At 42.5% G+C, this 10,427-nt stretch overlaps 1 pseudogene; it reads left to right on the top strand.

The window, feature by feature from the left end:
* The first annotated feature begins 2,290 nt into the window (after nucleotides 1–2,290).
* On the top strand, nucleotides 2,291–2,710 carry LOC127206016 (60S ribosomal protein L26-like; annotated as a pseudogene).
* The last annotated feature ends 7,717 nt before the right edge of the window (nucleotides 2,711–10,427 follow it).

Here is a 10,427-nt window from a genome sequence, read left to right as displayed (position 1 = left end):
TGCACACAGGAGGGAAAGTCCCAAGGAGGGGAGGGGTGCATTCTCAGAGCAGTAAACATGACTAGCTAATCAACATAAACACAGACAAGGAAGCTGCTAGAAACAGGACATGAAACAGCAAGACAGGCAGGCAGCTCAGTCGGGCCTGGTTTCTACACTAGGTGATAAGCATCTTAGCTGAACGCAAAACACTGCCACTAGAGTTTTTCTTCTCAAGTGTACTTTATCTGTTTATCATCCACCTGGTAAATTTCTTAAGAAGAAAAGAGTGGCTTAGACTTTACTAAATGCTCAGATGCAGCATCTTTATATGCCTTCTGCTTATGATTATAATTTGTCTCCCACTATGCGATTAAAGCTTTATTTTCAATTGCAACCATTCCTCTCCTCACTGCTAACTTTGTTTTTAGGGCTTGTCATTATTTTTCACGTCTTTGGTGACTTATCTTATTGCAACCCAGTACTTAAAAAGGCAGTGGATTCTTCCTAAAACTGTATGAAAATTAGCTCCTCCTACCTGAATGCACCTACAACTCTCAAATTTATCTCAGCCAATTTTGAGTTTTTAGCTCTCTTTAGATGCCACAGTATCACACCAGAGTCAATACACATCATATCTAAATGTCAGGATTTGAGTGTGCTGTGCAGTGCAGGCTTGATCCGTAGCTGGTGGACCCAATCACTGAGAACTGATTGGGCCCTGGAAGCTTTGATCCAGTCAGTGGATTGATTAATGTAAGGATAGATTCATAGTTGGATGCTAGCATTTTAAGCTGATGCAAACTTCCAGAAGCTAGGCCAAGTTAGAGAAACAGGTCTACACTCACACACACACACACACACACACACACACACACACACACACACACACACACACAGACATCTTGTCCTGGATCCTTCTTTTTAATAAACGTTGTTTCCTTCCTGCATGGATTGAGCTGATTAGCTTGTCCTGTTGCACTGCCTTTTTCATGATGTTCTGATTCACTGTAGGTCCATAGTAGTGGACCCCAGGGTGGGTTCTGAGTGCAAGCCATGGGCGCCTTTTCTTTATCACAGTGAGGGCCTACCAATATCTGCCTTGATGGCACAGTGCTCTCAGCAGCATGTTTGGCTTGGAATTCCACATCTGAGCAATGTGTAAATCCTTTAATATTAGCCCAAGATGCTATGCTCTTCCTGGTCACACATCCCAATTTAAGCCTTCATCACTCTGTTCCAACCCTCCACTGAAGTTTCTCAATGGGACTCTTTCTCCAGTGTCCTCTTATTGAATCCAGGTTGATTTCCCCGAGCTGTTCTGCTTACACTTGTCATCAGATCCATGTTCTGTGATGATGTCACATTCCTTGGCTGCACCCTCAAAGCTTTTACAATCTCCTCACCCAAACTTATGAGGGTTGGGTTCATTTGCTTGGATACTGTGACCACTGTTTATAAATGTATGCAGGCACCATATTTAACTGTCAATGCTTTCTTTTACAATATAGGTAAAACAAAACAACATAGACTTACATCTTACACTTTTTCTTTTGTTTGCTTTTGTGTCCATGGCCTGTGCTATCTGTCTGGAATCTTTTCCCATCTTTGGTAGATGCTGCCAGCCACAACTCATGTCACCCACATCCATGATGACCCCTTAAACATGCCATTGGCTCAGCACCATTCACTGGGAAAGTATATGAACTCTATTCAGCACCTTGCTAGCTTTACATGCTAATACTGTAATTATTTTCAAAACATGCATTGTTTTAGAGTGTGATGTTCTTTAAATGTGAGTGATCAATTTGGCAACTAAAAGTAAGCATGATTTCACTTTCTTTAGACAAGGAAAGGTAAATGTGAAAATACCTAACCATACCAGTAAAAGGGACACAAATAGGAAAATAAAACACACACACACACACACACACACACACACACACACACACACACACACACACACACCTAAAGAAAGTGCTTCACTTAGAAGTAGGATCAACCAATATGAATCTGAGGTTCTGATTCTATATTTGAAAGTGAGACTGTTCTATAAGGAAAAGTAGAGTGAGGGAAGAGTAACTGTGGGGGAAATGACCCATTAGCTAGAAGTTAAATAAATTACAGGCATGATTATATAAAAATAAGTCTAAAACAAAGTGACGGAAACAGTCAGTGTGAAATAAACAAGCATAAGGCTTTGAAACAAAATTTTGTTAAAGTTCTGGAAATAAAGTAATAAGATAGCATTCTTAAAATACGGTGCAAAGTTCTTTCCTTTTGTCGCCATTGCAGGATCACAGCTGCCAAAATGAAGTGCAATCCCTTCATGACCTCTGACCAAAGCAAGAACCGCAAACGCCATTTCAATGCACCTTCTCACATTCAGAGGACGATCAAGTCCTCCCCTCTTCCCAAAGAGCTGAGACAGAAGCATAATATTCGGTCTATGCCCACTCAAAAGGACAATGAAGTGCAGCTTGTCCAAGGACACTACAAAGGCCAGCAGACTGGCAAAGCAGTCCAGGCATACAGGAAAAAAAAAATATGTCATTTAAAGTGCAGCAAGAAAAGGTTAATGGCACAACAGTTGACGTGGGCATCCACCCCAGCAAGGTGGTTATCACCTGGTAATGCTGGACAAAGACCATAAGCAGATCCTGGAGAGGAGGAAGGGGGAAAGGAGAAGGGCAAACATAAGGAAGAAACAATCGAGGAGATGCAGGAGTAGGGGCCTCTCATGCACAGCTCTCATTAAAGACCATTTAAGTAGTCCAAAAACATGCTGTACAATTAGAATCTGGGAATCCCCCAAAAATGATAGTGGTGGTGGTGGTGGTGGTGGTGGTGGTGATGATGATGACGATGATGATGATAATGATGACGACGAATACTAAAATGCATTGAGCTCTCATCCATGTCCACGTTACTAACAAAGACCTTGCCCTGCATTTGTGTGAGTTCCCCTCAAGAAAGCCTGGACTGTGTGGTCCTCATTTTTCAGGTGAGAACCCCAAAGAAAGAAAAGCTCAAAGTGTTTTGCCAAGTCATTCTGTGACTGGGCTCAGAATTTAGATCAGGGGGTCCGAATCCAAAGTCCCAAGTACTGGCCCCTAACAGTCTCATATAGCGACGTTGCAAAGAGGGAACAGATTTGGGGGTGAGGTGTGGAGGTTCAGCAACAGGAGAGAGAGCCTTTTCTAGGGGTTTCCAATATAACTATGAAATGCAACGAGTGTTATGGGGCTGGGGGAACTGACACAGGTGATGACACAAGTGCTATTAGCTAGTTCATTGTAAAAGGAGGAGAGGACGCTGTTTTGAGAATTCTTCTTGAACAACGCTGCCTTCAGTTCAAATTACTGCTGGATGAAGGGGTGGGATGCAGCAGCTAGGTGATCAAAGGTTCTGCATAGCAAGATGGGACATGGCAGCCACCGCCTCTTCCCTTCCTCCAGAAGTTCACCGTGCTGCATTTAATAATTGCCTCCCATTACAGCCCGGCTGTCCTTTCCAGATAAATCCACCTGATTGGGATGGATTTGGTGTGGGAATATCTGTTCCAGCCTATTAGCTGACACCTTTTCTGAGATTTTCCCTGTCCACATCTATTACAAAGATTGGGTGATAATTCAGACTGGGTCCTGGTTGGCCTCTCAGTTTAAGAATTACAGTAATTAGTGCTGATCCAGCCTCAGTGTTAGGGCTTTGTTTTCAGCCCATCCTTGGCCCTTCTCAGGAGCACAAGCAGAAGGCCCTTTTCCTCCGAGCGTGAAGCCACATTATCAATCACCCAGGGCTCCCAGTGCATTTCAGAGGAGATTACAAGGGCAGATTCTCATCTTTCATGTTGAACTTGTGTTTCTGGCCAGACTTGTGGCCGCAGTCTTTCCCGAGCAGAAGATTTTAAAACAAATTGACAGCATGAGGAGGGGTGTCACGGTTTCCTCGGGCAGGGCTTGTTGGCTGAGGATCCACTCTCATTCAACATGCAAATCCTGAAGAATGGACCAGGGATTGGAAACCGTCAGTACCCTATATTTTGGCTCACTGTCGGAAACTGGACAGAGTGGGAAAAGCCATCTTGTTTCTTTCCAGAGAACTGACATTTCTTTGTGTCTTGTACTTGCCTATCCAGTCCTGGTTATCACTAAAACATCACCAGCGATACCTTTATTCTGAGTTGCTGCCTCCTTTGGTAGCAAAAGCATTGTGGTTACACTCCTAGTGTAGGCTACTTTTCTGAGCATTTTGTCTTCAGCAATCATTTGATATCCACAATCACCCTATAAAGATGTGTTATTATTGGTAATCCCACTGGTAGGAATGTAATTCAAGGTTTAAATAACCAAAGTATCAACCCTTGGCTATGTGGTCAGTAAGCTGTGACTCAAATGCCAACCACTAGTGGTCTACTCACTATTGGCTGACTGACTGATTTATCTACGTGTGCGCACCTGTGGGTGTGGACCTGGAAACCAGAGGTCAATGTTGGATGTCTTCTTCAATTTTTCTTCATTGTAGTTTGGGAGATAGGGTCTCTCATTGAACCTGGAGCTCACCAACTCAGTAAGAGTAGGAGGCCAGTAAGCCCCAGGGTGGGAACCTGAGTAAATTCTAAGTAAATGTTTATTATTGACATGAGCACAACCATGTCAAAGACCTCAGCCTCAGAACCCTAGAGAAAGCAAAGCTGTCTTCTGGGCCAAGCATGACTGTTACTGAGGATTGACCTTTTTCTAAGACCAGTGCGTGCAGAAACTCTCAAATAAAGCTGCCTCCTTCCAAAGGGCTGCAATTCGCAGCTGTTGCACAGCCCACCTGATCTGTGTCTGTGTGTCTGTCCTGTCTTCGTTGCCTCATTGACCTAGTCAGGTTTTGAGGACACAGTCAAGCAGGCCATGGCAGCACAGACAGACTCTGCCTCCACGTTCTCATGCTAGGATTAAGGTGCTCCTAGGCAGCTGTTTTCCCTGGGTGTTAGGAGTCCAAGGTCAGGTCCTTATCTTCTCATGATTGTATGGCAAGCATTTTACTAACAGAGCTACCTCCACAGCCCCTGCTCTTAAGTCACAGACAACTTCAAGAGAGGAGGAGAGAACAGCATGATAGACAAGGGCCCTGGCAGCTTGAGAGGCACTCAGGAGGGGCCAGGTGGTCATAAACCGGCCAGGCCATGTGCTCACAGAGAAGGTGTAACATCATAAACGCCACCAGCGCAGCTGTGAGGGGAAGCTGCCCCAGTTAGAGGGAGAGCAATTGAAGGCCGGCTTGGTTTATGCCCCCATTCTATTTTATTGATGGCTAGAAACCAACATGAACTATCCCAGGTCCCTCAATTAGGAACTACCAGGGAAGCTATATCAGCCTGGGTCCTGATGCAAGAACCATAAGAAAGAAAGTTGACCGACACCTACACGTTAGAGCCATTTAGGGAGATGTTTCTGTGCATAAAAAGCAGATGGCCAGGGGGCCAGCATGGCAATTGTTTTGCATTTTGTATCTGTTTCCAGTCCTCCCTCTGAGCTTCCCTCTACACACACACACACACACACACACACACACACACACACACACACACACACACACACACACACACAATTTTAAAAAACAGGGAAACAACTTCAAGGAGGAAAATCTAGCCGTGTTGTTTTTTAGCTGGTGTTATTCCTAACGCCTATGTGGAAAAGTGCGGGGTCTTCAGGAGGGAGAGGACAGCATGCTTTGTCTATAAAGACCTCTGGTGATTTAATTCTAACTTTGATAGTGAGATTCTATTTCTTGATTCCTTAAATATGTTAGAATTATCAGTGGTATATACGTAATTCTACATAATGTAAAAGTCATATTTAATTAAATTAATGTAACTGAAATACTTCAGTTGGCTTAACTTGCTCATTTCCTCTAACTAAATATCAGCATACAGTAAAAATTTTATTAATCACAGTAATGAGAAATTTTATATTAAATATATATATTACATTTAGTTTAAACGTTAATAGTCGACATTATTTTAATAAATTGTGCTAAGGGAGTATATATGGAGTAAGTCTCTCATGCAGATTTTATTGGTTGTTGCATAGTTAATGGCACTAATGTGATCAGAGCCTGGATATGATCATAAGATCAGTAGTTAAAATGATTGAAATATAAATTAGGAGTTGGAATAATTGTTTGTTAGAAGCTCAGATAATAACTGTTTGGTAATGCTTGGAGGGTCGAAGAAATAAAACATTAAAATGGGCTGCAGTGGCATACAAGAGGAATACTTCAAGGCAGACAAAGGCACCACATGCTTCTAATGGCTGCTCTCCTTGCTCTTTCAAGGAGACCCAGCGAGGACTTGTCTCTGGCCCTTCTTGCCTGTTCTTGGTTCTTCTATAAGCCTCATCTCTGCAGCCTGCGGTCCTCCTTTTTTCCTCTCTCCTTGCTGTTTCGTTCACAGTCCATAAGGCATTAGTGAAAATAACAGCACACCACACTCTTGCCATTAAAATGCCTGACCAAGAACTGGAAAAAAGGCCTTCTATTTTCTACAGGCTGGGAAGCCATAGACAGCCAGGATTTTTTTTTTTTTTTTTTTTTGTAAAGGACTTTAATTTGTGCTAAATATGTTAAGCTTTGTGGACAATATAATCATTGAAACTATCCAACTGTGCACTATCAGGCATGGAAAACATCCATTAGACAATAGTATGCAACTGGGCACGGCTGTATGCCAATAACATCGTATACAAACAAACACAGCTGGGCCAGAGATAGCTTAGCATTTGTTGCTCTTCCAGAAGACCTGGGTTCAACTCCCAGCAACCACAGGTTGGTTCACAGACATCAGCAGTTCTGTTTTGGAGTACCCGATTCTTTTTCTGACTTCCCTGGGCACTATGCATCAACTGCTGTGCATGCAGGCAAAACACTCAGACATAAAATAAACTGAATAAATCTACTTAAAATTTTAACCAAAGCTAAACCCAGCCCACTTGCCAGCTTGCCAGAACTTATTCTATGTTGTTAAATATTGTTCTGACCCAATGACACATATAGTCTCAGTGTCCTCATCCCTCCACCACATAATTATTGAGGAAGAAATGAACCCCAGGGCTTTACAATGCTAGGCAGGTGCTCTACCACTGAGCTACATGCCAGACCTATTAAATGAGGCAATAATGAATTCCTTACACCTGTTTGTATTCCGTGTAGTCCTGACAAAGTGAAATTGATGATTGTTGAAAAAAAAAAAAAAAAAAAGAAGAAGAAGAAGTAATCTATTCCTAAATCTCACTAGGTCTGGGGAGCAGTTGCCATGTAGTTTTGAAGACTTCCTCCAGCAAGGGTCTGATGGGAACAATATTTAATCATTAAGAAAGACTTTTTGGGGTGATTTATTTGTGAGCTGTCCTATCTGAACCTTTGCCATGTTTTTCCCAAGGTCCTGGTGGTGGACCTACTCAAAAAGCATGTCCCTTTGTTTAGAACCCTTGTTTAATCCCTAACCTCTTCACTCCAACACATTCACTCACCTGCTCCTCCACTGGATTCTCTTTAGTTATTTGTCATGGGATTTGCCTGGGACAGGTGAGATGTGTTTCCCATGTAGATTCTAGGTACACAGGAGCAAGAGTCTGCTCACTCCCACTGAGCAATCCCTCCAGCAAGACGGGAGTCTGAACAAAGAGCTTCCGATTCCTTCTTGCATTCTTACGGAATAGCATATTTTATCTTTTTTTTTTTTTTTTTTTTACCTTTTTAATATCTTCCCCAGATCAACTATTTCAACTGTTGCCGTCAGTCATTCATTTTTAGTGCATGCATGTGTTAAACTTATTAATTATCTTTATCATCCCTTTGTTTACTCTCGATGGGCAAAGAGATTTGAAAAACAGTTGGTGGAAACAAAGAGTTCTAATCTATTGTCTGCAGGCGGTGGCAGCACCTCACACATAAAGTTGGATGTTATAAGCATGGTACAGACAACAACACAGAAGTTATCACGTAATGCTGCAAAGGCCTTTCTTCTCCATAGCTCAAGTATGAAGCAGACTTTAGATGACTTTGTAAACCACACTGTTTCTCTCTGTGGGTTCCTGACCTCCTCACCCTCAGGCCACATACCAACCAGTCAGTAAGACACTGATCATCAGAAGGATCTAAAGGCCACAGAAGACCAAGGATGGAAGTAATTCAACAAGTTGGTTGTACCAATTAGCATGATGCTCTAACTTGTGCTCCACATGTTTTCTTTGCTAACTTACTTTATTATTATTATTATTATTACTATTATTATTATTATTATTATTATTATTATCATCATCATCAAAATGAGCTGGGATTTACTGGGGACTACCCTGCAGAGCCTCAAATGCAGCTAACTCTGAGAAGCCAAACCAGGAGAGCCGGGCCCTACAGGTGTTATTTAGGTCCATATAAAACTGGATATGATCTAGATATCTTAGCTATATAAAATCTCACCATTATCATTGTTATATTTTCAGCTTAAGAAGGTTGAGGCTCACTTGTCACAGAGAAACACTGACAGAGCAACAAGGTATCAGACCTCAGATTTGAAAGATGACAGCGTCTCCACAGATGAAGACTACTAGCTCACGACTTCCAAATATGTTTACTTACATACAAACGAGCACTGCCTCTGACAGTGTAAAACATACTTTTCTAATTGGGGGGAAAAGCAAAGATGCAAAGGATGCTGGTGCTGGACCTAGTTGCTCATTGGATGCTCACAGACACTGATGTGGTTCTAGTACCCCGAGGCAGTCAAGACTGGGAAGGGACTGGTGAGCACTCACAGCCGTTTCTCATGTTGAGCGTACTCAGTTACCCCGGTGACATCTCTACCCTGTGTATCATGGCCTCTATTCGCAGCTCCAGCCATTCTTGGACTTCCACCTCATAAAGAGATGAAGAATGAGGAATGGAGCAGTGGGGTCAGTGAATTAGCTCAGTGCTTGTCCCCAAGCCTGACAATCTGAGCTCCATCTCCAGGATCTGCATGCTGGAAGGGAAGGAACAAGCTGACCTCTGCATGCATGAATGTGCATGCGTATACACACAATAAAAGTGTGAACAAAAGTAAAACAAATGAACTATGGGAGATTGGAAAACACAGCGTAATTCATCAAGGTTTCACAGCTCATCTGTAGCATGATTAGGGTTTTAACATAATACCTTAGATTCAGAAGATTCCTTTACATGACTTTCCACATTATCCTTGAATGCAAAGTGACATCCCAATTTCAGTTTCTTCCCACACTTCATAGTTCAGGAGCTGTGGAGAGACATAGCAGGGACCTGTAGCTTTTAGCCCTATGCTATTCCTAGTGGCATGAGGCCAAGTTAGGTAGATTGAGTCTAAGTTCTTACCTGCAGCTGCCAAGGCCACATCACCCTGATTGGTTCTGGTAGACTTCAGATAAGGCAATGAGGCAGAACACATCTGCTTATGGGATTTGGCTTTGGTGGCAGCAGCAGTCGTTGGACAGGACCAAAGGAAGCCTCTGACATTTGTCACTTCTTTAAGTGCTTTAGGACCCCTCACAGCTGGACAGTCTAGACCTCATCAACTCTTCAGAGTGCTCATCCATGTTAGATTCCTGCTCAGCTGTGACACTTTACAGCTTCTTCTAATAACTCTGCTTTCAAAGAACATTTTGAAGCCAACACTTTGCAACTCCTCATTGATACCAACCTTCTATTGACCTCCTACCCATTAATTAGCAAATCTCAAGGGCATAGGCTATCTGCTCAGGAGAGCCAAGTTAGACATGTCCAGCAATTGTTTCTCCCCTTTCTCAAACTCTGGTAACTGCACAAAGCAAACTCTGGCTCAGCCTAAACACCCTTTCGAAATTGTGGACTCCCAAGCTTCAGTGTCAACAGCAGGCGAGAGCCTACCCTCAGCTGCTGGCCAAGGAAGGACTTTAATTTGGTTTTATGGCTGTGGTGCTCTGTAACTTTCTTACTTGAATATCACAGTCTCCAAGCTCCTGAAATTGTAAGCATCAAACAAGCTCACTCTTCTGTAAATTCTCTTTGTCCTGCTATCTTATCACGGCAATACAGAGGTCACCAAGACAAACACATCACACATACAGTAGTGCACACAAAACCAGCCAAGAGTCAGGGCAAAGTCGGAAGTAGCCTTTTTTTATATTTGTTTCCTAGAGCCCACAAGTTCTTAATGGTACATAAAGACTGTCTTTGGTTGGTTGGTTGGTTTTTGTTTGTTTGTTTTGCAAGGCAGTTTGCTCTACAGGAAAAACATTGCTTTTATGATAGCAAATCTTACAATATTTGGGTCTTAGATCTTTGAAAAAAAAATTTTTTTTTGGAAAGATTTTGCTGTATAAGATTTCTTAAACCAGAATTAATGACCCATGTTTCTAGGAAGTCTTAATTTGCTGCTCTTAACTTTGTCAGCAATAGGTCAGGTG

This window comes from Acomys russatus, chromosome 22 (genome assembly GCF_903995435.1).
Source record: "Acomys russatus chromosome 22, mAcoRus1.1, whole genome shotgun sequence".
Lineage (NCBI taxonomy): Eukaryota > Metazoa > Chordata > Mammalia > Rodentia > Muridae > Acomys > Acomys russatus.
The sequence above is the reverse complement of the archived record's forward strand: the minus strand, read 5'-3'. Positions and strand labels throughout refer to the sequence as shown.